The sequence below is a fragment of the Schistocerca cancellata genome, chromosome 1 (assembly GCF_023864275.1).
Source record: "Schistocerca cancellata isolate TAMUIC-IGC-003103 chromosome 1, iqSchCanc2.1, whole genome shotgun sequence".
Classification (NCBI taxonomy): domain Eukaryota; kingdom Metazoa; phylum Arthropoda; class Insecta; order Orthoptera; family Acrididae; genus Schistocerca; species Schistocerca cancellata.
The window spans coordinates 737346574-737372224 of record NC_064626.1 but is presented as its reverse complement, the minus strand read 5'-3'; positions in this window follow the sequence as shown (position 1 = coordinate 737372224).

The window sequence follows — 25651 nt, the reverse complement described above, 5'->3', positions numbered from 1 at the left end:
TAGACCACTGCGGCCGGCCCTTATTTTGTAACTGTCTTTCATTTAAAATCGTCCAGTGTGTGTGGTGTGTTACACTTGCAGCAGTAACAACAAGACTTATACCGTGCGACGTCTAATTTTCTGTGAGGAGTAATGGACCAGAACGCAAGTTAATGTCAGTTTAGAACCTGACACAGACCAAGAAATAATGGTGGAAATAACAAGATGTATGGCAATGTACAAAGCGTGTTACAGCAGAAAAAAACAATGTTTCAAACAATGACACAGGGTCACAGGGACGGTCTCTTCAACTTAGTCTAGTTTGTGAAATACGGTCATCCTTCTACAGTACAGGCGATGCACCTTTACACTGGTCCATGCATTGGATCAACAGCTGTATATTTAATAGGATCGTCACATGTGCTCGATGTCCGCACACAGACGGTATTTATTTTCAATATATGGGAGGAGAGAGATCCAGTAAAAATCTTATCGAGTTCTCTATCAGATGAAGTTAGTGGAGCTTTTATAGTTCGTAATTTTTCTCTGTTGGATGGTACAGAATAACTGAGATATCATATTGGGGTGACAGGCGTGAATGGGTCCTGAGGGACGTGGATCTGCTTCCGACAGCAGTACTTCTGTGTAATTTGGGGACGCATCTCAATGCAGTAGCAAAATCCTCGTCCTTCTACCAGTTCCCGTACTGTCTTTCATACTACTTTGTGTTGCAGGAGCGGGCTCCGTTTGGCGCTGACCTTACACATCATGCAAAGTTGGCAGAGCTACAACAATATGTTCCATATGGTCAAAACACAGTCCTGTTGCACTAATTCAGTGTAGCCTGTTTCTACAAAGGTTGTAGAAGGTGGTAGATATACCTTTCTCCAGCTACTCAGTCCCAACGTACATTGGAATAATATGTGCAAAGTGCAGAGTCTGAGGGGCAGTTGCAAGATGCATAGGGACTACCTGAAACGACGTTGGAATTTTACTATAGCAGATAGGTTCGAGAAAGGTGACTCGTTTCGAGATATGAGAGTGCCAGAAATATGAATCACTAGTGGCTGTAATCCTTAAGGGACTTTTCAATAGGATCCAATACAGGTATGTGGTTGAATGGAGAGACTTCATTCTAAATCCCATACAGCATTTCTAGTGGATAGCTTAACACTAGAGATCTGAAAGGCTAGTGTACATTTCTTACGACCTCAATCAGCACACCATCTACTGTTTGTGATCCTTCTCAATCAACCATCGCCTATAACCCAGTCGATATAGCACTGAACCTCTGCCTTGGCATCGAGACAGAATGTGTTACCGATACTGGAGAAACATCTAGTGGCGGCGGCATGAGGGAGTTGCAAATATCGGTTTCATACCACGTCCTTAGCCGAATCACATTCTAAATTCGGTAATTTTATTATGAGGCTGCACCGTTGGCGACGTGTAACCGCACTGTTGGTCTGATACTATACACTGCGGCAATCACCGTCTATATTCAGTGTCACGGTACTTGTCTGGAAACACCACTTCATTCGGAGGTAATGCCATACCTCGATTTATAAAGGCATTATAGCTTTTAAGTTAGATACTTGTAAGCACCTGTAGAACCAAGACCGCTTGTGACAGTAATACACAGTAGGTGTTGCGATCGGGTTTTTTTAACATCTGTCGGGTTTGTAAGACGACACGCCCCTCTGACACAGTGGTACCACTCGCAAGAAAAACTTAAGAGACATGTCCACCCATCGTTGATTTTCGGTCAGTATTATTTCGTATCGCCAACAGTCAATTAGTGACGAAGTATTGTACTTAGTAGTAGGGGATGTGTGATAGGTTCGCCTTGAACATCAAGCTTATAAAGTATGTGTTTGTGTTCTGACATGTGCAAAGGAAATTACTATGTCCATTTGTAAGGAAGATATGAATTTGATGTGGAATACTGTGATAGCAAAGGGAAGAGTATGTCAAGTCATAAGAATGGTACAGATATTTCTATTTCCAGGGCGACAGCCGTCAGCATGGTGTATTTCCGATACGTCGCTCATTGTCGAATGTCGTTCAACTGGGACCACAATCGTAACATTTAATTGTAAGTATAGCGATCAAATATGTATGTTCCCGATTTCCTACGACGATTCTGCCTAGGGGTGTGTGGCGCGCCATTGGTGGACTGTGGCGGGAGTGATTCACGTTTCCTCTTAACAGCAGGAGCCATCCAAATGGAAAGAAAGGTCTGTTGGAATGCAGGAATGTAGCCGACTTAACTGTGTCATCCTCTAGACTGCTAAATAGCGAACTAATACTTAGTATGTGTTGGACAGCTTCCGTGATCGCGTGGAAATTTGAGGAGATTCAATATGGATCATTATTTCCTCTCATGTAAATTGTCTGACTGTTTCTTCGCATTTCCCGTCTTTATTTGGTTGAGAGAACATCGATTGTGGGGTGTGTTGAGTGCATCTAGCAGTTGAAAACGGATGGAGGACACCTCTGCTGCGGCCGAGGTGTACACCATGGTGGTGTACCTCGAGTATAGGTGGTAAAGGGAGGGCTCCAGTTCAGAGAGAAGGGATCGCACATGAACTGTCGTGAGCCCTGAACAGGAGACGAACTGCCACAGGTGGGAAAAGGAAATGGTAATTCAGATGCTCAGGAGAACTATGAATGTGTACAACATAACTGGCAAGCATTTGTGCACATAAGATCTGCAATGGAGGAACTCCGGCCTCCACCAGGACACTGGTCATTTGACTCGTCCTAAAAGCTCCCGTCGCTAGGCGAACGCCACAGTGGTGCACTGGGTTGAGTACATGCAATTCTGAGGGCGCCGCCGAACTGTAAACCAGACTCCCATAGTGAAGGTAGGATTGAACAAGGGCTGTGTAGAGCTGCAGCAGCGTAGAGCGATCCGCACCCCAACTGGTGTTCCTCAGACAGTGGAGAGCATTGAGGTACTGCCAGCACTCCTGCTTAAGCTGACAAAGGTGAGGTAGCTGAGTCAATCGGGTGTCGAAAACCAGTCCTAAGAATCGATATATCTCCACTACAGTGAGTGGATCGTCATTAAGATAAAGGTTCCAGATGAACAGTAAGATGCTGACAGAAGTGCATGAGCCGCGGGGGATTAGCCGAGCAGTCTGAGGCGCTGCAGTCATGGACTGTACGGCTGGTCCCGGCGGAGGTTCGAGTCCTCCCTCGGGCATAGGTGTCTGTGTTTGTCCTTAGGATAATTTAGGTAAAGTAGTGTGTAAGCTTAGGGACTGATGACCTTAGCAGTTAAGTCCCATAATATTTCACACACATTATTTTTAAAAGTGCATGACACGACTTTGAGGCTCAAAACTGGAAGCCATGGGCTAGAGCCCATGACTGCACCTTGTGAATGGCTCCCTGTAGGCGCCACTCAGCAACACCGATACGAAATGCAGAATTCATCCACATACGGATAAAGGGAGACCGACGGCCCTACAGCTGCTGCTAGGCTGTTAATGGCCACTAAAAATAGAGATACACCCAATGCGTAACCCTGCAGAACTCCATTCTCCTGAATACAGAGGGAGCTATGGGAGGCACCAACTTGGACACGGAAAGTTTGGAGCAACAGGAAGTTTTGGATAAAAATCGGGAGCGGACCCTGGAGACCCCACTCATACAATGTGGCAAGGATATGATGTCACCAGGTCGTATTATTTGCTTTACGTAAGTCAAAACAAATGGCAACCAAGTGTTGGCATCTGGGGAAGGCTGTTCGGATGACACTCAAGGTACACAAGATGATCAGTGGTAGAGCGACCCTGGCGGAAGCCGCCCTGACATGGAGCCAGTCAGCCACGAGACTCCAGGACCCAACCCAAGCGCTGACACACCATACATTCCAGCAGCTTACAGAGACCGTTGGTGAGGTTAATGGGCCGATAGCTATTCACATCAAGCGGATTTTTCTGAGTTTTAGCACTGGAATGATGGTGCCCTTCCGCCATTGCGATGGAAAGACGCCATTGCACTAGATAGGGTTGAAGATGATTAGGAGATATCTGGCTATGGATCCAATCCGGCCCAGGAGCTGTGTTGGGGCAATGTGCAAGGGTGCTGAAGAGCTCCCACCCTGTAAATGGGGCGTTATAGGGTTCTCTGTGGCGTGTAGCGAATGAGAGGACATTTCCATCCGCCGTTTCAGGGTGCGAAAGGCTGGGGGGTAGTTCTCTGATGCAGAGGCTTGAGCATAGTGCTCATAAAAGTGCTCAGCAATCGCGTTTGCATGGGCAGATAACAAGCCAGGGACACCTATTGGGGTCTGGTACCCAAAACGACGTCTGATCTTCGTCCAGACTTGGGAAGGTGACGTATGGCACGCAATGGTCGACATGTACCTCTCCCAACACTCCTGTTTCCATCATTTTATAAGCAGGCGAATGCTGGCACTGAGCCGCTTAAAGGCTATTAGGTGCTCTAGGGGAGGGTGCTGCTTACATCACTGTAGAGGTCGCCAATGCTCTTTGCCTCAGCGACTTCTGGTGACCACCAAGGGACAGTCATCTACTGGGGGGCACCCTAGATAGCGAGGGATCGCAGAAATTATCGTTGGAGTGACCTGCTCAATCACAACATCGATGGCATCACGTGTGGGAGAGTCAATGGTGACAGCAGCAGGCCCTCAGGGGGCATCACGTTTCGCTAGTTCGAAAGCTTTTCTTACGTGCACTAAGTGATTGTGCACAGCATTATTTTCGGCTGTTTAAGCGTTATGAGTGTGTTTGCAGAGCCTTTTACTTGCACTATTTTGACAATTTACGAGTTGTTTTTATGTCTGTTGCATTATTTTGCGAGCAGATCTGTAGACGGTGCAATGCTTTATTTTGATAATTTACGAGTGTTTTGTGTGTCTGTACATCAGTGTACTGCATTATTTCGGTAATTAACGAGTTGTGTGTCTGTATGCTGTGCATTGTGACCCCAAGCACACAAGAGCGAGTGTTTTGTATTAGTGTAATACATATACTATGTCAAATCCGCCTCTAAAAAATTGCTCGAAAATAAAGTACACTCCTCCCTCCCTCCAGCAGCCTAGCACAGGCAGTCATTTTCCCGCCATTTTCCCCCAGACCGCCATCTTTGATTACATCACAGTAGGGATGATGGTGCCCTCTGGTGGCAGTACTGTGTACTGGACCAGTTGCACTCCAAACCCCATGATGAACACACTGGATGGAGCTACTGCCTCAAATTGTTTAAATAAAGACTGAAAATAAAGTCTTCTGTCCATCCTGTCCAGCACAGGCTGAGCCCTTTCTCTGCCAATTCCTAGGAAGAGGTGGCGGTCGGATGACTTAGGTTAGTGGAGGTAGCTCAAGTGACCTATTTTCCCACCATTTTGTTAGGTTAGTGGAGGTAGCCATGGTGTGTTGCATTGTCCTGCTGGAATTTGAACTTCCCACCATTTTTTTGGGGGGAGGGGAGAGGAGGGAAGGGAAGGGTAGGGTAGGGGGGAGGGGGTTAGGTTAATAAAGGTGCCCAGTTGACCTACTTTCCCGCCAAAATTTGTACTTCCCACCATGACGTCATTGCGACATCACCGCCATCTTGGATCCGCCATCTTGAATACATTTGGCAACAGTGAAGAATGGGGTGGAACATATTCTATTCTACTACTTCCATACATCTTCCAGGCTGTTGTCGATGCAGATGGTGGTCACATCGAGCAATGTTTGTAGCCTGGAACGTAAACGTGGTGTACAGTTAACAAATGTTACCCTGTCACATGGAAATTAAATGTTTCTTTGAACGGTTTATTCGTTATTTAGTTTTCGCACATTCTTACAGTTGTTTCCACAAATTCGTCTTCTCCGATCACTTGTTTATTATGCAGCCCCTCGCAAGTAGGGAAAGTTTAATTACAACCACCCTGTACTTACCCATGTCATAAGCAAGTCAGTTCTGACACGAAGACAGAGAATTGTGCCCAGAGGCGGTAAGAGCAGCGTGAATCGTCCAGAACTCTGAAGATCTGGTTGTTCAGCACTATAGGCCAGGCGCACATTGGGATGGTGCTGATGGACAGGGAAAGGCAGGGCAGTACAGGTGTTTGTGATTCACGGGTGTAAATACTAAAGCACAAAATGGGGCGCAGGGCAGGGCAGCACAGTGCCTGCTTCTGCCTTCGTCGCGCAGTTTCAGCGACACAGTTCACTGACGGAACGCCACACGTGCTCCCATGAGGCCGCGTCTCAAAACACAATGAAGGTGAAGGTATTGGCAACATTGAGAGTTATGAGGAAATTACATCTGGAAGTGTGGGGTCCTGCAGAAATGGTCGTTTGTTCATTAATCGACCACCGATGTTGTATAGGACAGCCATAGAAAATGAAGAAATTCGGTTTCCATGCTTATACAACATTCGACTGTGCAGCGTGAACAAAGGGCAAAGAAAAGAGCGACTGAACGTAGAAAGAGGGAAGACTCAACATCTGCCAGTACCAACTCTACCATTTCTTCATGTTAAGATACCAAACCACCAACAAAATGTCATCTAAGGTAATATATTCTCTTCTGAGAATTCAGTCCTCCAGTTCAGGAACTCGAACCACCTCGGAATTAACGACACAGCAAATTCTTCATGTCCACCGTACTCGTAGAATTCAGTGGACGTGGCTTCAAGTACAGCTGCTAGATCTTACAAGGTTAAGAACAGTAACAACTTCTATAATTTTGGGAAGTAACATAAGTAACTCATGTTTATGCTTTACATTGTAAGAAGCTTCCGTAAAACTTACCTTAAGAACGCAGAGTTTTTCTTCACTTCCAACTGGTTTTTGGGCATTACATCCTTCAGAAACTATAGATTCCCACACAAGCTTGTGAACCTAAAGGAATTGACTATTGTCCAGAAGGAAATAGTTCGTGAAATGTCCATGATGCCAACGCGAATTCGCCATGAAAATTTCTCTTGTTCGTGAATCCACTTTCCCAATTCCCTTTTGAAGTCCAGAATGAGATTTTCACTCTGCAGCGGAGTGTGCGCTGATATGAAACTTCCTGACAGATTAAAACTGTGTGCCGGACCGAGACTCGAACTCGGGACCTTTGCCTTTCGCGGACAAGTGCCCGTCGGGTCCTGAGTCGTGCTTGGGTAGCTCGGTTTGTAGAGCACTTACCCGCGAAAGGCAAAGGTCCCGAGTCCGATTCTGGCCCGGCACACAGTCTTAATGTCAGGAAGTTCCCTTTTTGAAGTGTTATATAATATAAGCTCATCAGAATCCGACTCTGGACTGATTCGTGAGATCAGCCATACCTTCACAAGAAAAGACTGCGCATTGGATCAACAAGGAAACACTGCGTGACAATGGATAAACTGCCTCTCAACATGGGCGCACACACCGTGTCGCGAAGTATTTCTTCATTCGTCAGCTGCGTCCCAATGTGTGGCTGGCCTTAAGACGTGTGTGTCACAAGCTGCAGCTACCGAGCACTGCGTGTGTGACGACAGAAGACGCGTCCGTTGGCGTGTGCGAACCGGTTGCGCAAAAAATGCACCGCGGCTTGTGTGGAAACGACGCTGCAGCCTCGACTCGCGTCTAATAAGCGGCAGCTGCCTCGGAATGGCCAGCCTCGGCAGGAACAGCCGCCGCACACGTGTTTCCAACGTGCCGGCGCTGCAGCTCACACTGAGCGAAGCGTTCCTTCCCACAGTGCAATAGCAGGTGTACGTTGAGCTGCTCCGCTGTCCCCATTGTGAATAGCTGCTTCTTCCTCAGCTTTCTTTCACGAACCACCTGCACTGGAAACAGCTTACATCTTGGGAGTCCCTGATAAGTACAGATCAAAGGGCGTTACTGCGCCCCATGTGTGAAGTTCCTGGGCATTTACAATCAGGTGGATAATAAACTGAGGTGCCACCACCTGGGACATTCCTGATGATACCCTTATCTTTGATGAACACCCGACATCGAGGAGGACTTAATGGTTCTATTACTTAAAAAGTCTTTGAGCCACGAACATAATTGGGAACCTACTCCATATGCTTCATTAACAGTCTTCAGTGGGGCACCGTGTCGAATGCTCGCAGTATCTCATGTGAGAAAAGAGCAAGTTGAGTCTTGCAAGAACGATGCTTTCTAAATCCGTGCTGGTCCGTGGGCATAACCTTCAGTCTCAATGAAATTCATTATACCCGAACTGAGAATTCCGCAGCAAATTGATGTTAGAAATGTTTGTTGTGGTCTTCAGTCCTGAGACTGGTTTGATGCAGCTCTCCATGTTACTCTGGCCGGCCGGAGTGGCCGAGCGGTTAAAGGCGCTACAGTCTGGAACCGCACGACCGCTACGGTCGCAGGTTCGAATCCTGCCTCGGGCATGGATATGTGTGATGTCCTTAGGTTAGTTAGGTTTAAGTAGTTCTAAGTTCTAGGGGACTTATGACCACAGCAGTTGAGTCCCATAGTGCTCAGAGCCATTTCAACCATGTTACTCTATCCTGTGCAAGCTTCTTCATCTCCCAGTACCTACTGCAGCCTACATCCTTCTGAATTTGCTTAGTGTATTCATCTCTTGGTCTCCATCTACGATTCTTACCCTCCACGTTGCCCTCCAATACTAAACTGGTGATCCCTTGATGCCTCAGAACATGTGCTACCAACCGATCCCTTCTTCTAGTCAAGTTGTGCCACAAACTGCTCTTCTATCCAATTGTATTCAATACCTCCTCATTAGTTATGTGATCTACCCATCTAATCTTCAGCATTCTTCTGTAGCACCACATTTCGAAAGCTTCTATTCTCTTCTTGTCCAAACTATTTATCGTCCATGTTTCACTTCCATACATGGATACGCTCCATACAAATACATCCAGGAACGACTTCCTGACACTTAAATCAATACTCGATGTTAACAAATTTCTCTTCTTCAGAAACGCTTTCCTTGCCATTGCCAGTCTACATTTTATAGCCTCTCTACTTCGACCATCATCAGTTATTTTGCTCCCCAAATAGCAAAACTCCTTTACTACTTTAAGTGTCTCATTTCCTAATCTAATTGCCTCAGCATCACCCTAGTTAACTCGACTACATTCCATTATCCTCGTTTTGCTTTTGTTGATGTTCATCTTATATCCTCCTTTCCACACACTGTCCATTCTGTTCAGCTGCTCTTCAAAGTCCTTTGCTGTCTCTGACAGAATTACAATGTCATCGGCGAACCCCAAAGTTTTTATTTCTTCTCCATGGATTTTAATACCTTCTCCGAATTTTTCTTTTGTTTCCTTTACTGCTTGCTCAATATACAGATTGAATAGCATCCTGGAGAGGCTACAACCTTGTCTCACTCCCTTCCCAACCACTGTTTCCCTTTCAAGCCCCTCGACTCTTATAACTGCCATCTGGTTTCTGTACAAATTGTAAATAGCCTTTCGCTCCCTGTATTTTACCCCTACCACCTTCAGAATTTGAAAGAGAGTATTCCAGTCAAGATTGTCAAAAGCTTTCTCTAAGTCTACAAATGGTAGAGACGTAGGTTTGCCTTTTCTTAATCTAGCTTCAAAGATAAGCCGTAGGGTCAGTATTGCCTCACGTGTGCCAACATTTCTACGGAATCCAAACTGATCTTTTCCGAGGGCGGCTTCTACCAGTTTTCCCATTCGTCTGTAAAGAATTCGCGTTAGTATTTTGCAGCCTTGACTTATTAAACTGATAGTTCCGTAGTTTTCACGTCTGTCAACGCCTGTTAGAAATATTGGTCTGTAATTTCATGCATACGAGAGGAACTATCATTTGAAACAAATAAGACCTGTAAACAGAGACTCTAAAATGCATACCTTAAGAGCTGTGAGCACTTCTTAAGCTTCGATACTGTGAAACAAATCTCTTCTACTGCAAGCTCTTAGGTTTCTATTAGAGGACAAAAACAAGAAAAGAAGTCCAGTAAACATGGACTCTAAAGTGTATACTTTAAGAGGTATGAGGATTGTGTATCCTAGCTATTGTAGGACACATCTGTTTTAGTAAAGTGCTCACATCTTTTAAGATATAGATTTCGAACCCATGTTTACCAGACAATTTTTTCAAGTTTTTGTCCACATTACTTCCAAATACTGAAAACAAAGAGCTTGCAGTAAAAGAGATTTGTTTCACAGCTGAAGATGTGCTCTGGGCTTTTAAGGTATGCAGACGTTTGAAGCGGTTTTATACGTGGCAGTTCGATTCTCTAAATAAGTTTGGCTTTTCTGATAAAACCCTATACTGAACCACTTCGAGACATACAGGGTCTATACAAGGTACCCCAGAGGAATGATCAGTATTCAAAGGCATAGCAGGAATTATCATTCAAAGTAAAAAAACTCTACTGAATAAGAGCTCTTATCTGCCGGATACATTTCCTTGGATCTTACACTGATACTTCTGCGTTTTCCACGCTATCGTTTTCTGGATTGGATGGAGAGTCGCCTAATTTAACAAAACTGTGTGTGCACTCCACACACAGTCAGCTACTTGGATAGGTGCCTCTGATGAGTAGTGCACACCTGACTTTTTTGGGACCCCTTAAAGTCTCGACCATATGACGCAACTCTAGGAAGTCACAGCCTAGCTCGTTACAGGACCATCGGAGATTTTGGTTCAAGCCTTGTAGTAGACTCAGAACGAGGGGACCATGATGTGTTCTCGTGACAGTGCTGCAGATTGTGAGCTTCGTCATAACTCAGTCAGCAAGGCTGGTTTTCACAGCAGTCTCTGCTACTCGCTGGAATGATCCAAGTATTATGACTTCGGAGCCCAGACAATGGGCATCGTTTGTTCCAACGCACTGCACAATCTGTTGTTGGTTGCACCCTGTTCCCTCACTGGCTACCAGAATAGCCTCTCCAACATGCTGAATGAGACCCCCAGGCATACACACTGATCCTACAAGGTGTACCCTTACCATCTCTTGCTGCCGTTTCCCTAAGGGATACAATTATTCACAACGTTTGAACTGCCAACGATTAATAGGCCCCTACCCTTTTGTATTTGCCTCTTGTTGACACAGGACAAAGCAGGTTTCCCCAAAGCGGATAAGTGAATTGGCTCAGTCTCAGTGAAAGACACCACCTCGAACTTGTTTGTTAGAGATATCGGTATAACACTCTAAGTCCTCTGTGGTCTGCGTATACCCTGTACCGGGCATTGCCGGTTTAGCCACCGCTACCTGCTCTCCGGTGATCCAGCCCCGCAGTGCCCTTGTGGTCATGCATTAACAGTGCGCCATGTTTTATTGTCGTGTCCCCCTTTTAGTGTTGTCCTGTCTCTGCCATCTACTTTACAGGATATTTTAGCTGATGACGCTCGAGCAGCTGCTCGTGTTCTTCGTTTCATTACTATGACTGGTTTGTCCAAAGACATCTAACTATTTCACTTCTTTTATCTGCATCTTCGTAAGAACTTTCTGGTGTCCCCCCCCCCCCCCTTGAGTTTTACTAGATTCTATGTGCTCTAACAATTGTGACTGGGCGCTAATGACCTCAGTAGTTGAGCGCCCTTAAACCCCAAACAAAAAAAAAATATGCCCTGTACCAGACGCCTAGACCCAGCATTGACTTGCTGCTCACAGTCAAGATGACAGGTAACGATGGGGCTTAAATTTCCTGCAGGGGAGACAGTGTCCAGGAGAGGGCAGTTCTTGAGGTATCTTTGGTATCTCAAGTACACAATTCCTGGTAGCCCTCCCAACACTCTCATTCGCAGCAGCTTCCAATTGTTTGACAGTACTCAGGATGATTTCTAGCTGCTTACAAATAGCGATCAACTTATTCCCTACCTAAGAATAGTAACCATAGTGGGGCTGTGTTATACGTGGTGCAATATTTTACAGAACAGTAAACAATTAATGCAGCGCTGATTTTATAGAAAATAGTTAAGTGGTGCTCTGAGTGACCTGTTGCCAGTATCTAACACTTACAAACTATTGTTGTAAGAAATTTTAACATACTTGTATGGCATACCTTGAAGTAAGCAAAAAATTCAGATTTGCTATCGGCATATAGTGGAGATGTTGTGTCGCACAATGGCACAATGAAAAGACTCCAGAACGAGATTTTCACTCTGCAGCGGAGTGTGCGCTGAAATGAAACTTCCTGGCAGATTAAAACTGTGTGCCGAACCGAGACTCGAACTAGGGACCTTTGCCTTTCGCGGGCAAGTTCTCTACCATGTGAGGTACCCAAGCACAATTCACGCACCGTCCCCATAGCTTCATTTCTGCCAGTACCTCATCTCCTACCTTCCAGATTTCACAGAAGCTCTCCTGCGAAACTTGCAGAACTAGCATTTGCCTGCGAAAGGCGAAGGTGGCACACAGTTTTAATCTGCCAGAAAGTTTCATATCAGCGCACACTCCGCTGCAGAGTGGAAATCTGATTCTGGAAATATCCCCTATCCACAAGATATGTGGCCTGTAATTGAAAAAGTGTCATGATGATCTCTCCATTTGCAAAAAGATTCCAGAATAGTCCCCCACGCGGATCTCCGGGAAAAGACTGCCAATGGGGAGGTGACCATGAGAAAAAGGTCGAATAACCAACGAAAAGGTAACGTTCTACGAGTCGGGGCGTAGAAGTCACAAGCTTGAACGTGATAGGGAAGCTAGAAAATCTGAAAAGAAAAATGCAAAGGCTCAATCTAGATATACCATTGGGGTCAGTGCAGTGAAACGGAAAGAAGATTAGGATTTCTGGCCAAATCACTACATGGTAATACCAACAGCAGCAGAAAATGGAAAACGGGACTAGGATTCGTTATGAATTGGAAGGTAGGGCAGGGAGTGTGTTACTGTGAGTAGTTAAGTAATAGGGTTGTTCTCGTCAAAATCGACAGCAAAAAAACACCGACAGCTATAGTTCAGGTATACACGCCGATGTCGCAAGCTGCAGGTGAAGAGACAGAGAAAGTGTGAGGATATTGAAAGGGTAATATAGCACATAAAGGGATATTACAATCTAATAGTCATGGGGCACTGGAATGTAGTTGTAGGGGAAGGAGTAGAAGAAAGGGTTACAGGAGAAAATGGTCCTGGGCCAAAGAATGAGAGAGGAGAAAGACTAATTGAGCTCTGCAATAAATATCAGCTAGTAATAGCGAATACTCTGTTCAAGAATCTCAAGAGGAGGAAGTATACCCGGAAAAGGCCTGTGACACGGGGACATTTCAGTTAGATTATACCATGGCCAGACAGAGATTCTGAAATCAGTTACTGGATTGTAAGGCGTACCCAGCAGCAGATATCGACTCCGATCACAATATAGTAGTTTTGAAGAGTAGACTGATATTTAAGAGATTAATCAGGAAGAATCAATAAGCAAAGAAGTGGGATACGGAAATACTAAGGAAGGAAGAGATGGGCTTGCAGTTCTTTAAGGCTATGGATGCAGCAATAAGGAGTAGCTCAGTAGGCTCTACAGTTGAAGAGGAATGGACATCTCTAAAAAGGGCAGTCACAGAAGTTGGAGAGCAGAACATAAGTACAAAGCAGGTAACTGCGAAGGAACCATGGGTAACAGAAGAAATAATTCAGTTGATCGATGAAAGATGGAAGTACAAAAATGTTCAGCGAAATTCAGGAATACAGAGATAAAATTTACTGAGGAATGAAATAAATAGGAAGTGCAGGGAAGCTAAAACGAAATGACTGCATGATAAATGTGAAGAGATCGAAAAAGAAATCAGAATGACTGACTCAGCATATAGGAAAGTAAAAACAACCTTCGGTGAATTAAAAACAGTGGTGGTAACATCAAGAGTGGAACGGTAATTCCACTGTTAAATCCACAGGAGAGAGCGGATAGGTGGAAAGAGTACATTGGAGGCCCCTATGAGGAGGAAGATTTATCTGACGTGATAAAAGAAGAAACAGGAAAGGATTTAGACGAGATAGGGGATCCGGTAATAGAATCAGAATTTAAGAGAGCTTTGGAGAAGTTAAGAATAAGGCAGAAGGGATAGATAACATTCCATCAGAATTTCTAAAATCGTTGGGGGAAGTGGCAACAAAACGACTATTCACGTTGGTGTGTAGAATGTATGACCCTTGCGACATACCATCTGTCTTTCGGAAAAATATCATCCAAACAGAATGAGATTTTCACTCTGCAGCGGAGTGTGCGCTGATATGAAACTTCCTGGCAGATTAAAACTGTGTGCCCGACCGAGTCTCGAACTCGGGACCTTTGCCTTTCGCGGGCAAGTGCTCTTCCAGGAAGTTTCATCATCCAAACAATTTCGAAGATTACAACAGCTGACAAGTGTGAGAATTGTCGCACAATCAGGCAAACACTCATGCATCCAAGTTGCTTACAACAATAATATACAGAAGAACGGAAAAGAAAATTGAGGATGTGTTAGATGACGATCGGTTTGGCTTTAGGAGAGGGAAAGGCTCCAGAGAGGCAATACTGACGTAGCGGTTGATGATGGAAGCGAGGGTAAAGAAAAATCAATACATGTTCATAGAATTTGTCGACCTGGAAAAAGCGTTAGACAATGTCAAATGGTGCAAGATGTTCGAAATTGTGAGAAAAATTGGGTTAAGCTATAGGGAGAGACGTTAATACACAATATATACAAGAGCCAAGGGGGAATACTAACAGTGGACGACCAAGAACGAAGTGCTCCGATTAAAAAGGGTGTAAGACAGGAATGTAGTCGTTCGCCCCTATCACTCATCTTTACGTCGAAGAAGCAATGATGGAAAAAAGAAAGGTTCAGGAGTGGGATTAATATTGAAGGTGAAAGGATATCCATGATACGAGTTGCTGATTATATTGCTATGATATTGCTATGTTGAGTGAAAGTGAAGAAGAACTACAGGATCTGCTGGATGGTATGAACAGTCTAATAAGTACAGAATATGGATTGAGAGTAAACTGAAGAAAATCGAAAGGAATGAGAAGTAGCAGAAAAGAGAACAGCGAGAAATTTAACTTCAGGATTTATGGTCACGAAGTAGATGAAGTTAAGGAATTCTGCTACCTAGGCAGCAAAATACGCAATGACGGACGGAACAAGGCGGACATCAAAAACAGAATGGCATTGGCAAAAAGTGCATTCTTGGGCAATAGAAGCCTCCTAGTATCAAACATAGGCCTTAATTTGAGGAAGAAATTCCTGAGAATGCACGTTTGTAGCGCAGCATTGAAACATGGACGGGAAAACCGGAACAGAAGAGAATCGAAGCACTTGAGATGTGGTACTACAGACGAATGTTGAAAATTAGGTGGACTGATAAATGAGGAATGAGGAGGTTCTAAACAGAATCGGAGTGATAAGTGAGGAATGAGGAGGTTCTAAACAGAATCGGAGAGGAAAGGAATATGTGGAAAACACTGACAATGAGAAGGGGCAGGCTGAATGGACATCCGTTAAGACATCAGGTAATGACTTCCATGGTAATAGAGGGAGCTGTAAAGGGCAAAAACTGTAGAGGAAGACTGAGATAGGAATAAATCCAGTAAATAACTGAGGACGCAGGTTGCAAGTACCACTTTGAGATGAAGAGGCTGGCACAGGAGGGGAAATCGTGGCGGGCCGCATCAAACCAGACAGAAGACTGGTGACTTAAAAAAAAAATACGAATATACTTTCGGCTGTAGTGCATCTACGTTTGTACTACTAACGAAGGACGTCGTGCAGCTGAAATAAAAGAATATGAACGGCACTTGATTGTCATCTTTAGATTTGATCTGTCTCCTTTCTTTTTCGGACAAATGATCACTCTAAGAGGTAATTTCAGTGACTCTGAATGTCATCTGCAACTTTATCCAAAAACAGTGTCTGTGTCCTTGTCATTACCGTGTTCTAATGTCCTCTGGAATTACAGTAGCAGTTTCATCAAATGAGACGCGTTCCTCTTTTTGATCTTTGCTTCTGTCCTCCTACCATATGTCAGACAAGAATGAATAAGCTGTAATTCGAAAGCTTACCGTTGTTTCCTTGTAATGATTTACTTTTCCAACCAGTAACAAATTCTCAGAGAACTGTTAGAACTGCCATTTTTGTTTCGTCCCGGACTTTCGGAAGTATCCATTATAATTCTTCGGAGTGTCTTAAGAGTGCGAACTGCCGTTCATTTACTTCCAAATACCCACCAATGAAATTCACACAGGCAGATCACCATTTGGTCTTTCAACGCTCCTGTGAATGGTGACACCAAATTTGAAAAACCTTTTCCCTCAGTTGCGATGGTATCTAATTTCAGCAACACGAATATCTTCGGTGTGACCTGCTCGAAATTTAACTGGAGTATCCCAGACGTTATTCCATTTTGTCACCATTTCCATAACAGATTTTGAAAACGTCTTTGTAACGTCACGACTTACATGAGACAAAATTGGTTTCTTCGCTTCGTTTTACACGTAATCCTCTGACGCGTCTTTCCCACAAACTAAGCTCCTGCTTTTTTCGTGAACAACACTGGTGCAGTTCACCAAAATAACATGTTTAGCACCCTTTCTCGTCTTAATCCCTCAATAATTGTTTGTCTGCCGTTTCCCTTCACTCTGTCAGATCTACTCCGTCCATAACACTTTCGCCACAAATGAAACACTCAGGCAGCGCGCTGACTTCTACTGGTGGTTAGCACACTGGACTCGCATTCGGGAGGACGACGGTTCAATCCCGTCTCCGGCCATCCTGATTTAGGTTTTCCGTGATTTCCCTAAATCGTTTCAGGCAAATGCCGGGATGGTTCCTTTGAAAGGGCACGGCCGATTTCCTTCCCAATCCTTCCCTAACCCGAGCTTGCGCTCCGTCTCTAATGACCTCGTTGTCGACGGGACGTTAAACACTACCACCGCCGACTTCTACTGACGAACGTAACCAAACAACGGTCAGTTGACGGTTGATGCTCCCTCCACAGCCAAATTCAGCAGTGGTCAAAAAATACCCGGTAGAAAGCACACGTTTTCGACAGCGGAGCACAAAAATACAGTGATTGTACTCATAAATATACAAGAGGAAATACCGGAAGACACCATAGAATAGAAAGTAAGAAATTGACAGTCGTTAACCACGCGATTTCCATAAATCTGATAAACGTCGTTATTTATAAACCAACTGGTTCTTCGAAACTTTCTTCGACTTTTTGAAAATGTATTTTAATGCTCTACAAATTTTCTCCGAGAAATGTTTTCGTCAAGTTTACCAGTTCTCAGATATTGCACGTTTTAGGGTGACGAAACATGTCTATCGAAGCGTGAACTGGCGCTTTCTTTTGTACTGCAGCGAGGAACACGTGAAAGTAGCAATACTTCGTGAAGGCTTATTACAGATACGTTCACATTCAAATGTGGTGCTTTCTTGAAGTAATGAGAATGAAGTTAAATTAATCGTGTTCTAACATTTACATTTATTGATTGATTGCTAAGGTTGACCGAGACCTCAAGCAGAACATCATCGGCACGACAATTTCCGACTTCACGAAGTACCGCTCAGAGAAAGGGGAGAAACTGACAAGCAAACTTTTACTAGCTATAGTTGAAATCAGTAGGCCTATGTGTCGGTAAAAGTCTGAAAAGTCTGTAAACTTTTTGCAGTAGATGGCCATGGTCAGCTTTTGCGATCAAACATTTTTAGACAATATACAGGGCTATTACAAACGATTGAAGCGATTTCATACATTCACTGTAGCTCCATTCGTTGACATATGGTCACGACACACTACAGATACTAGAAAAACTCAAAGTTTTGTTCGGCTGAAGCCGCACTTCAGGTTTCTGCCGCCAGAGCTCTCGAGAGCGCAGTGAGACAAAATGGCGACAGGAGCCGAGAAAGCGTATGTCGTGCTTGAAATGCACTCACATCAGTCAGTCATAACAGTGCAACGACACTTCAGGACGAAGTTCAACAAAGATCCACCAACTGCTAACTCCATTCGGCGATGGTATGCGCAGCTAAAAAGCTTCTGGATGTCTCTGTAAGGGGAAATCAACGGGTCGGCCTGCAGTGAGCGAAGAAACGGTTGAACGCGAGCGGGCAAGTTTCACGCGTAGCCCGCCGAAGTCGACGAATAAAGCAAGCAGGGAGCTAAACGTACCACAGCCGACGGTTTGGAAAATCTTACGGAAAAGGCTAAAGCAGAAGCCTTACTGTTTACAATTGCTACAAGCCCTGACAGCCGATGACAAAGTCAAACGATTTGAATTTTCGGCGCGGTTGCAACAGTTCATGGAAGAGGATGCGTTCAGTGCTAAACTTGTTTTCAGTGATGAAGCAACATTTTTTCTTAATGGTGAAGTGAACACACACAATGTGCGAATCTGGGCGGTAGAGAATCCTCACGCATTCGTGCAGCAAATTCGCAATTCACCAAAAGTTAATGTGTTCTGTGCAATCTCTCGGTTTAAAGTTTACGGCTCCTTTTTCTTCTGCGAAAAAAACGTTACAGGACACGTGTTTCTGGACATGCTGGAAAATTGGCTCATGCCACAACTGGAGACCGACAGCGCCGACTTCATCTTTCAACAGGATGGTGCTCCACCACACTTCCATCATGATGTTCGGCATTTCTTAAACAGGAGATTGGAAAACCGATGGATCGGCCGTGGTGGAGATCATGATCAGCAATTCATGTCATGGCCTCCACGCTCTCCCGACTTAACCCCATGCGATTTATTTCTGTGGGGTTATGTGAAAAATTCGGTGTTTAAACCTCCTCTACCAAGAACGTGCCAGAACTGCGAGCTCGCATCAACGATGCTTTCGAACTCATTGATGGGGACATGCTGCGCCGAGTGTGGGAGGAACTTGATTATCGGCTTGATGTCTGCCGAATCACTAAAGGGGCACATATCGAACATTTGTGAATGCCTAAAAAAACTTTTTGAGTTTTTGTATGTGTGTGCAAAGCATTGTGAAAATATCTCAAATAATAAAGTTATTGTAGAGCTGTGAAATCGCTTCAATCATTTGTAATAACCCTGTATTTAATTTCATATTCATTGCTATTAATAAGCACCACGTTTGGACATAAACGCTCCTATTCCGCGCTTTCACGATACCTAATGATTTTCGGCTGCCGCTTCCGCCTGGGCAGTGAGTGAGCGGGAAGGGGTGGTGCGTAGTGCACTAGACTCGCCCTCGGGACACCCGAGTTCAACCTCAGGGCCGCCATTCAGTTGTGGGTTTTCTGCGGCTTCGCAGTTCACTCTAGGCCAACGCCGAGGTGGTGCCTGGAAATGACCGCGCCGCTACCTTGAACTCCAGTATTTGAAAATCAGACCAATACTCCGTCTCTAACGACCTTAGCTGTCGACGAGACTACAACATACTTCCTTATTTCAACCATAGCAGACGAGCTATAGGCCTACGAAGTGTAAGCAGAGGATGTGTTGTCAGCACTGAGCAAAATGGATATTATTTTCCATGTACTTCTCCTCTCTTCATGGCGGTCATTGCGTGCTGCTACCCCCACACATTAACTCGTTATTGTTTGAAAGTGAACCACTTGTTAAAAAGACGTGGATTACCAACACGTATGAGCGAATGTTCACTGCCATGTCTATAGAACATTTTCCGTCATACCGAAACATCACCACGGAGATACTATCGACAAAAGAATTTTACTGATTGATATCTGATTCATGTTGTAATTTACTAGTTAAATGGCGCACAGAAACTTGAAATTTTATATGTAAGTACACGTATTGGGCCGTTTTTTGTTCTATTATAAGTCCACTCCAGAAATCAAATTCTGGCTACGCCTATGCGTCCCCTTTAACTTTTTGAATCCTCAGAGGGGAGAAACAGCTACATATTATTTATATTAAAAGGCAGATTCATCACCAATGTCCAACAGAACAAACACCACACATACATACAACTGATTCGCCTCGAAGGGCAATGAATCCTCCACCTTTAGTGCAGATGCACGTTTACGTTCGACCTCCAGTGGGAATCTGAAATTAGCGAACATGGAGGACGTGGACGAGGAATCCGGATAGGTGGCGATAGGTGGGAATGTGAGTCGGCTGGGAGGTGCACAGAGATGGTCCGCGAAACTGCGATAAGCATCGTGTCCGGAATGCGCAGTGGTTAACGCAACTGCTCAGTAAGCAGGACATCCTGGGTTCAAATCCTGGCCCGAAACACACTTTTACCTCGTCGCTACTGATTCCACATGAAGTCGCGATGCAGCTGAGATCAATAATTCCTTCCCTTAACTTTCTCACCCTTCCACCATCAATTTCCGTAATATACAGGGTGTTACAAAAAGGTACGGCCAAACTTTCAGGAAACATTCCTCACACACAAATAAAGAAAAGATGTGGACATGTGTCCGGAAACGCTTAATTTCCATGTTAGAGCTCATTTTAGTTTCGTCAGTATGTACTGTACTTCCTCGATTCACCGCCAGTTGGCCCAACTGAAGGAAGGTCTCAACAGGTTAGTGTTCATCACGAACGTGGTTTTGCAGTCAGTCCAATGTTTACAAATGCGGAGTTGGCAGATGCCCATTTGATGTATGGATTAGCACAGGGCAATAGCCGTGCCGCGGTACGTTTGTATCGAGACAGATTTCCAGAACGAAGGTGTCCCGACGGGAAGACGTTCGAAGCAATTGATTGGCGTCTTAGGGAGCACGGAACATTCCAGCGTATGACTCGCGACTGGGGAAGACCTAGAACGACGAGGACACCTGCAATGAACGAGGCAATTCTTCGTGCAGTTGTCGATAACCCTAATGTCAGCGTCAGAGAAGTTGCTGCTGTACAAGGTAACGTTGTCCACGTCACTGTATGGAGAGTGCTACGGGAGAACAAGTTGTTTCCGTACCATGTACAGCGTGTGCAGGCACTATCAGCAGCTGATTGGCCTCCACGGGTACACTTCTGCGAATGGTTCATTCAACAATTTGTCAATCCTCATTTCAGTGCAAATGTTCTCTTTACGGATAAAGCTTCATTCCAACGTGATCAAATTGTAAATTTTCACCATCAACATGTGTGGGCTGACGAGAATTCGCACGCAATTGTGCAATCACGTCATCAACACAGATTTTCTGTGAACGTTTGGACAGGCATTGTTGGTGATGTCTTGATTGGGCCCCATGTTCTTCCACCTACGCTCAATGGAGCACGTTATCATGATTTCATATGGGATACTCTACCTGTGCTGCTAGAACATGTGCCTTTACAAGTACGACACAACATGTGGTCCATGCACGATGGAGCTCCTGCGCATTTCAGTCGAAGTGTTCGTACGCTTCTCAACAACAGATTCGGTGACCGATGGATTGGTAGAGGCGGACCAATTCCATGGCCTCCACGCTCTCCTGACCTCAACCCTCTTGACTTTCATTTCTGGGGACATTTGAAAGCTGTTGCCTATTCAATCCCGGTAACAAATGTAGAGACTCTTCGTGCTCGTATTGTGGACGGCTGTGATACAATACGCCATTCTCCAGGGCTGCATCAGCGCATCTGAGATTCCATGCGACGGAGGGTGGATGCATGTATCGTCGCTAACGGAGGACATTTTGAACATTTCCTGAAACAAAGTGTTTGAAGTCACGCAGGTACGTTCTGTAGCTGTGTGTTTCCATTCCATGATTAATGTGATTTGAAGAGAAGTAATAAAGTGAGCTCTAACATGGAAAGTAAGCGTTTCCGGACACATGTCCATATAACATATTTTCTTTCTTTGAGTGTGAGGAATGTTTGCTGAAAGTTTGGCCGTACCTTTTTGTAACACCCTGTATAACACTACTTAATAAAACACGTTTCTGAAAAGCAGATGTTGTGTAACGATTTAACTCTTAACTATAGTCGTGAGTCCAATGGACCCGGGCTGAATTTTCAAAGGTGGGCAACATTCGCCCCCCCCCCTCCCCCTTTTTCCCAGTACCTTCCTTCGGTACGCCTGAGCGCACATCATTGTGAGAAGACGCGTTCGCTTTCTACTCCTAAGGCGGGTACAATGGACGCACGGCTATAGATACGTAACCTTTTTTTTCATCTATTTGTATTTGTTTATTGTTTCGGTTTATTGCGGTGGCAAATTCGGAAACGTGTATGTGCTAATGAGGAAGACATAATAGAGCAGTGGCTAAATGGGGAATTAAAAAGGAATGATAAAGAGAACTCCTTATCTGCTTGTTATGCTGAAACATGTTCAGACAAGGAGTTACCAGATACTGACGAGGAAGTCGTTATAGATAGTGAACACGACAAAAGCTCTGAAATACCTGACTGCGAAAGTTCTGATGACAATTGACGAGTGGACGACCCCATTCTACCGGGAATTTTTAAGGGAGAAATCGGTGCAGGTGGGCTAAAGCACCACCAGTACGAATTACTCGTGTTACAAGCCATAATATTATCAAATTGCCACCTACTACATCTCGATCAAGATCTTGTTAAATGTATCATCCAAATGAAGTATTTAGTTTATTGTTTGACAGTGATATGAAAGAGAAAATACTGTTTCCGGACAAATAAAAAAAATGAATCTTCGAAGTTCAGATACGATTCTGCTGGTCGTACAGAACTGAGGGAATGCTCTAAAAAAGAACTAGACTGTTTCTTAGGTCTGTTGGTGTATTCTGCTGTGTTCAGATCCAAACATGAAGCTGTTGCGTCGCGCTTTGAGACAGGCGGAACAGGAAGAGACGTTTTCCGGCTAAGCGTGTCTTTGCGATTTTATGTACTTCTAATGTGCCTCCGCTTCGACAATCCTGAATACAGAGAAACCCGCAAAAACCGGACTCAAGATGTATCACCACAGGAATAATAAATTCATTCAATAAGAATTCTCAATCGAATTACTCAGTTGGTGCAAATGGAACAATTGACGAGATGCTGGTAGGTCTCCGTGGGCGTTGGCGCTTCAAAATATCCTTTCCCAGCGAACCGAACAAATACGGTCTAAAAATAGTCTCTTGCAGATTCTAAAACGCACTATGTCCTAAACATGTATTTGTACTCTGGTAAAAAGACTGATGGGTTCTGTTTGACAGATGAAGAGAAGAAACTACCGATACTAATAAAATTTAGTCTACGATTATGCCAGCCAATTTTGAACATCAGTTGTTGCATTACGACTGACAACTGGTACACATCAATGGAACTTATCGGTAGTACGCGAACAAAAGGTAATACGGTCGCAGGGACGACGAAGAAAAACAAAAAGAAAAATCCTAAAGAATTTTTCTCCGACAAGGATCGTCTAGTTGGATCTTCAATGTTCGGATTCACAAATGCAGCGACGGTTATCAGCTACGCACAAAAAATAACGTCATACTCATATAATTGATGCATTGACAACATGGTGGACCAGTCCACGAACAAAGCCGAAATCATTGTGCACTATAACGGCACATAAGACGGCGTCGGTGCTGTTGACCAAATGTGCTCAGAATATTCAAGCAGTCGCGGACACATCGTTGGCATATGTCTATTCTGTATAGACTGTTGTACATCAGTGCGCTGAATACTTACATGCCAACAGAGTCATGAGCTTGTAAAATTACAAGTATGATGTTACTGAATGATATTACTAAGTATTTATGTGAACCATATACATGAAATTGAGATGCTACAATCGGATACTGCCACTGCAACTCCGAATAACCATTACAGCAGCTTTCACAATTCCATTGACGGAGGAGAGGTCTCCTGGGCAGACCCTAAAATTGGATAGGAACAAAAAGGAAGCGATGCTTATTCTGTCTGCATGGGAAGAGAACAAGGACTGTCCACTTATGCTTAAAGTGTAAGCACCCCATATGTATGACATGTAGAAATATTATATGCAATTCATGCCTGTAACATGCTATAATTTTTGCCGTTAATTTTCTGATACAACATACGTTTATTAATTTGAAGACAAAATATTAGTTTGATAAATTTGTTTTTTTGTATTTTCTTTAGATTTTTGTAAGTCAGATATTTTCAGCCGAAGAAAAAACGACTGATTTTGTGTCATTTAGATATATAACTAACTTCCTATAGTTCATTGTGATAAATATGTATTACTTTTTAAAAGTAAAATATTAGTTTTAATTTAAATATTCTAGAAAAATCCTCATAATTCGCTTCGTGACCATTTCAAAATACGTGGATCCAACCGACCCACGACTCTAGTAGCGCAATTATTTTTCAGCACTATACTTAAGGGTTAAAATACACAATGTATCTCAGGATCCGCACTAGTTTTGGTATGATCAGCATCGAAAAACACGTTTAAATTTTACGTCAAGTTCCTGTATCTAAGTTTTCGATGTGAATGTCACGCACGTGATTTTACTCTAACAGAAACGAAATTCCGGGAGATGGCTTCTATACGTAAGTATAAGTAAACAAACGAGCGAAGTGCACGGATTTTGTCACTTAGATGATTTTGCGTCCCTTTTACACTAGCGTGTCAAAGAACACTGCACCATCTCACGAAAACAAATAGATAAGGAGTTTTCATTAATTTCATCATCACTCCTTCTGCTTTGGCACAAAAGACGCACATCGGCATGGGACGGCTAGCACAATTAAGACCAGTCATCGGTTTCAGAAATGCTCCACCTATACAACAGGAACACAGGAAATTCTGAGGAATTAATAGACAGAATCAAGAAAATAGATATACCAGACGCAGTAAGACATGTCATTTGTGCCGCATCAATGTACACTTGCATTCCAATAGATGAAACCATCATCATCACAAAAACACGAAAACAACAAGGAAACAGACACACACAGTAACAATATAGTAACCATACTCAGGACCATAAAACATAAAAGTACTTCGTGTTCAACAAATAATTTTATTCCCAATATGAAAGATTGCAAATGGGCCTCCTAGACAACATACTCATAAACTTCTTAGAGAACAAGATCTTCAGACGCATGAAAAATACAAAAAAATGCAAAGTTCTATACAGGTACCGTTATGTCGATGACATAAAATGCCTGGTTGCCAAACCGCATACACACATAACAAATCTCTACAATGAAATAAACCATTTACACCCCCAAAAAAATTCACTTCACATTAGAAAAAGAAAGAGAGAGCACTAAATTTTCTGAATCTCACCATACAACAAATAAATAACACTCATGGCATAACAGTATTCAGGAAACTGATACCCATGAGCACCACCATTCAAAATCCATCAAACCATCTGTTGGCACACTAGCAAGCAAACTTAGGATTCATGCTCCACTGGTTAAACAGAACACCCATAAACAAACAGAACTACACACAGGAGCTAAACACAATGAAACAAAGCGGTGAAAAGTGGTTATCATACCGAAATCATAGAGAAACTAAACCAAAAAAATTGTAAATGGAAAAGGAATGAACAGGCCACATATACACAACACAACGCAGAACAACACAATACACAAACGACTACATGCAAACCGGACCAACAATACACAAAGAAAACTAAATGGTACATACATATAATAACAAAATTGTTCACAGAATAGGCAACATGTTTGTAGAAACAGGGACCAGGGACTTTAAATAGGATGCTGAGAGACAACAGAGCGCAGAAAAGACACAGAGAACAGAAAACACCGAAATAAATTCAACAGATCAGCCATATATAAACCCTCATTCAGGAATTTGAAACAAGATATTCACAAAACATCAGACCTCTAAAAAGTAACAGCTCTCACAGTACATTTGCTGACCACCTAATAAGACCACAACTACCG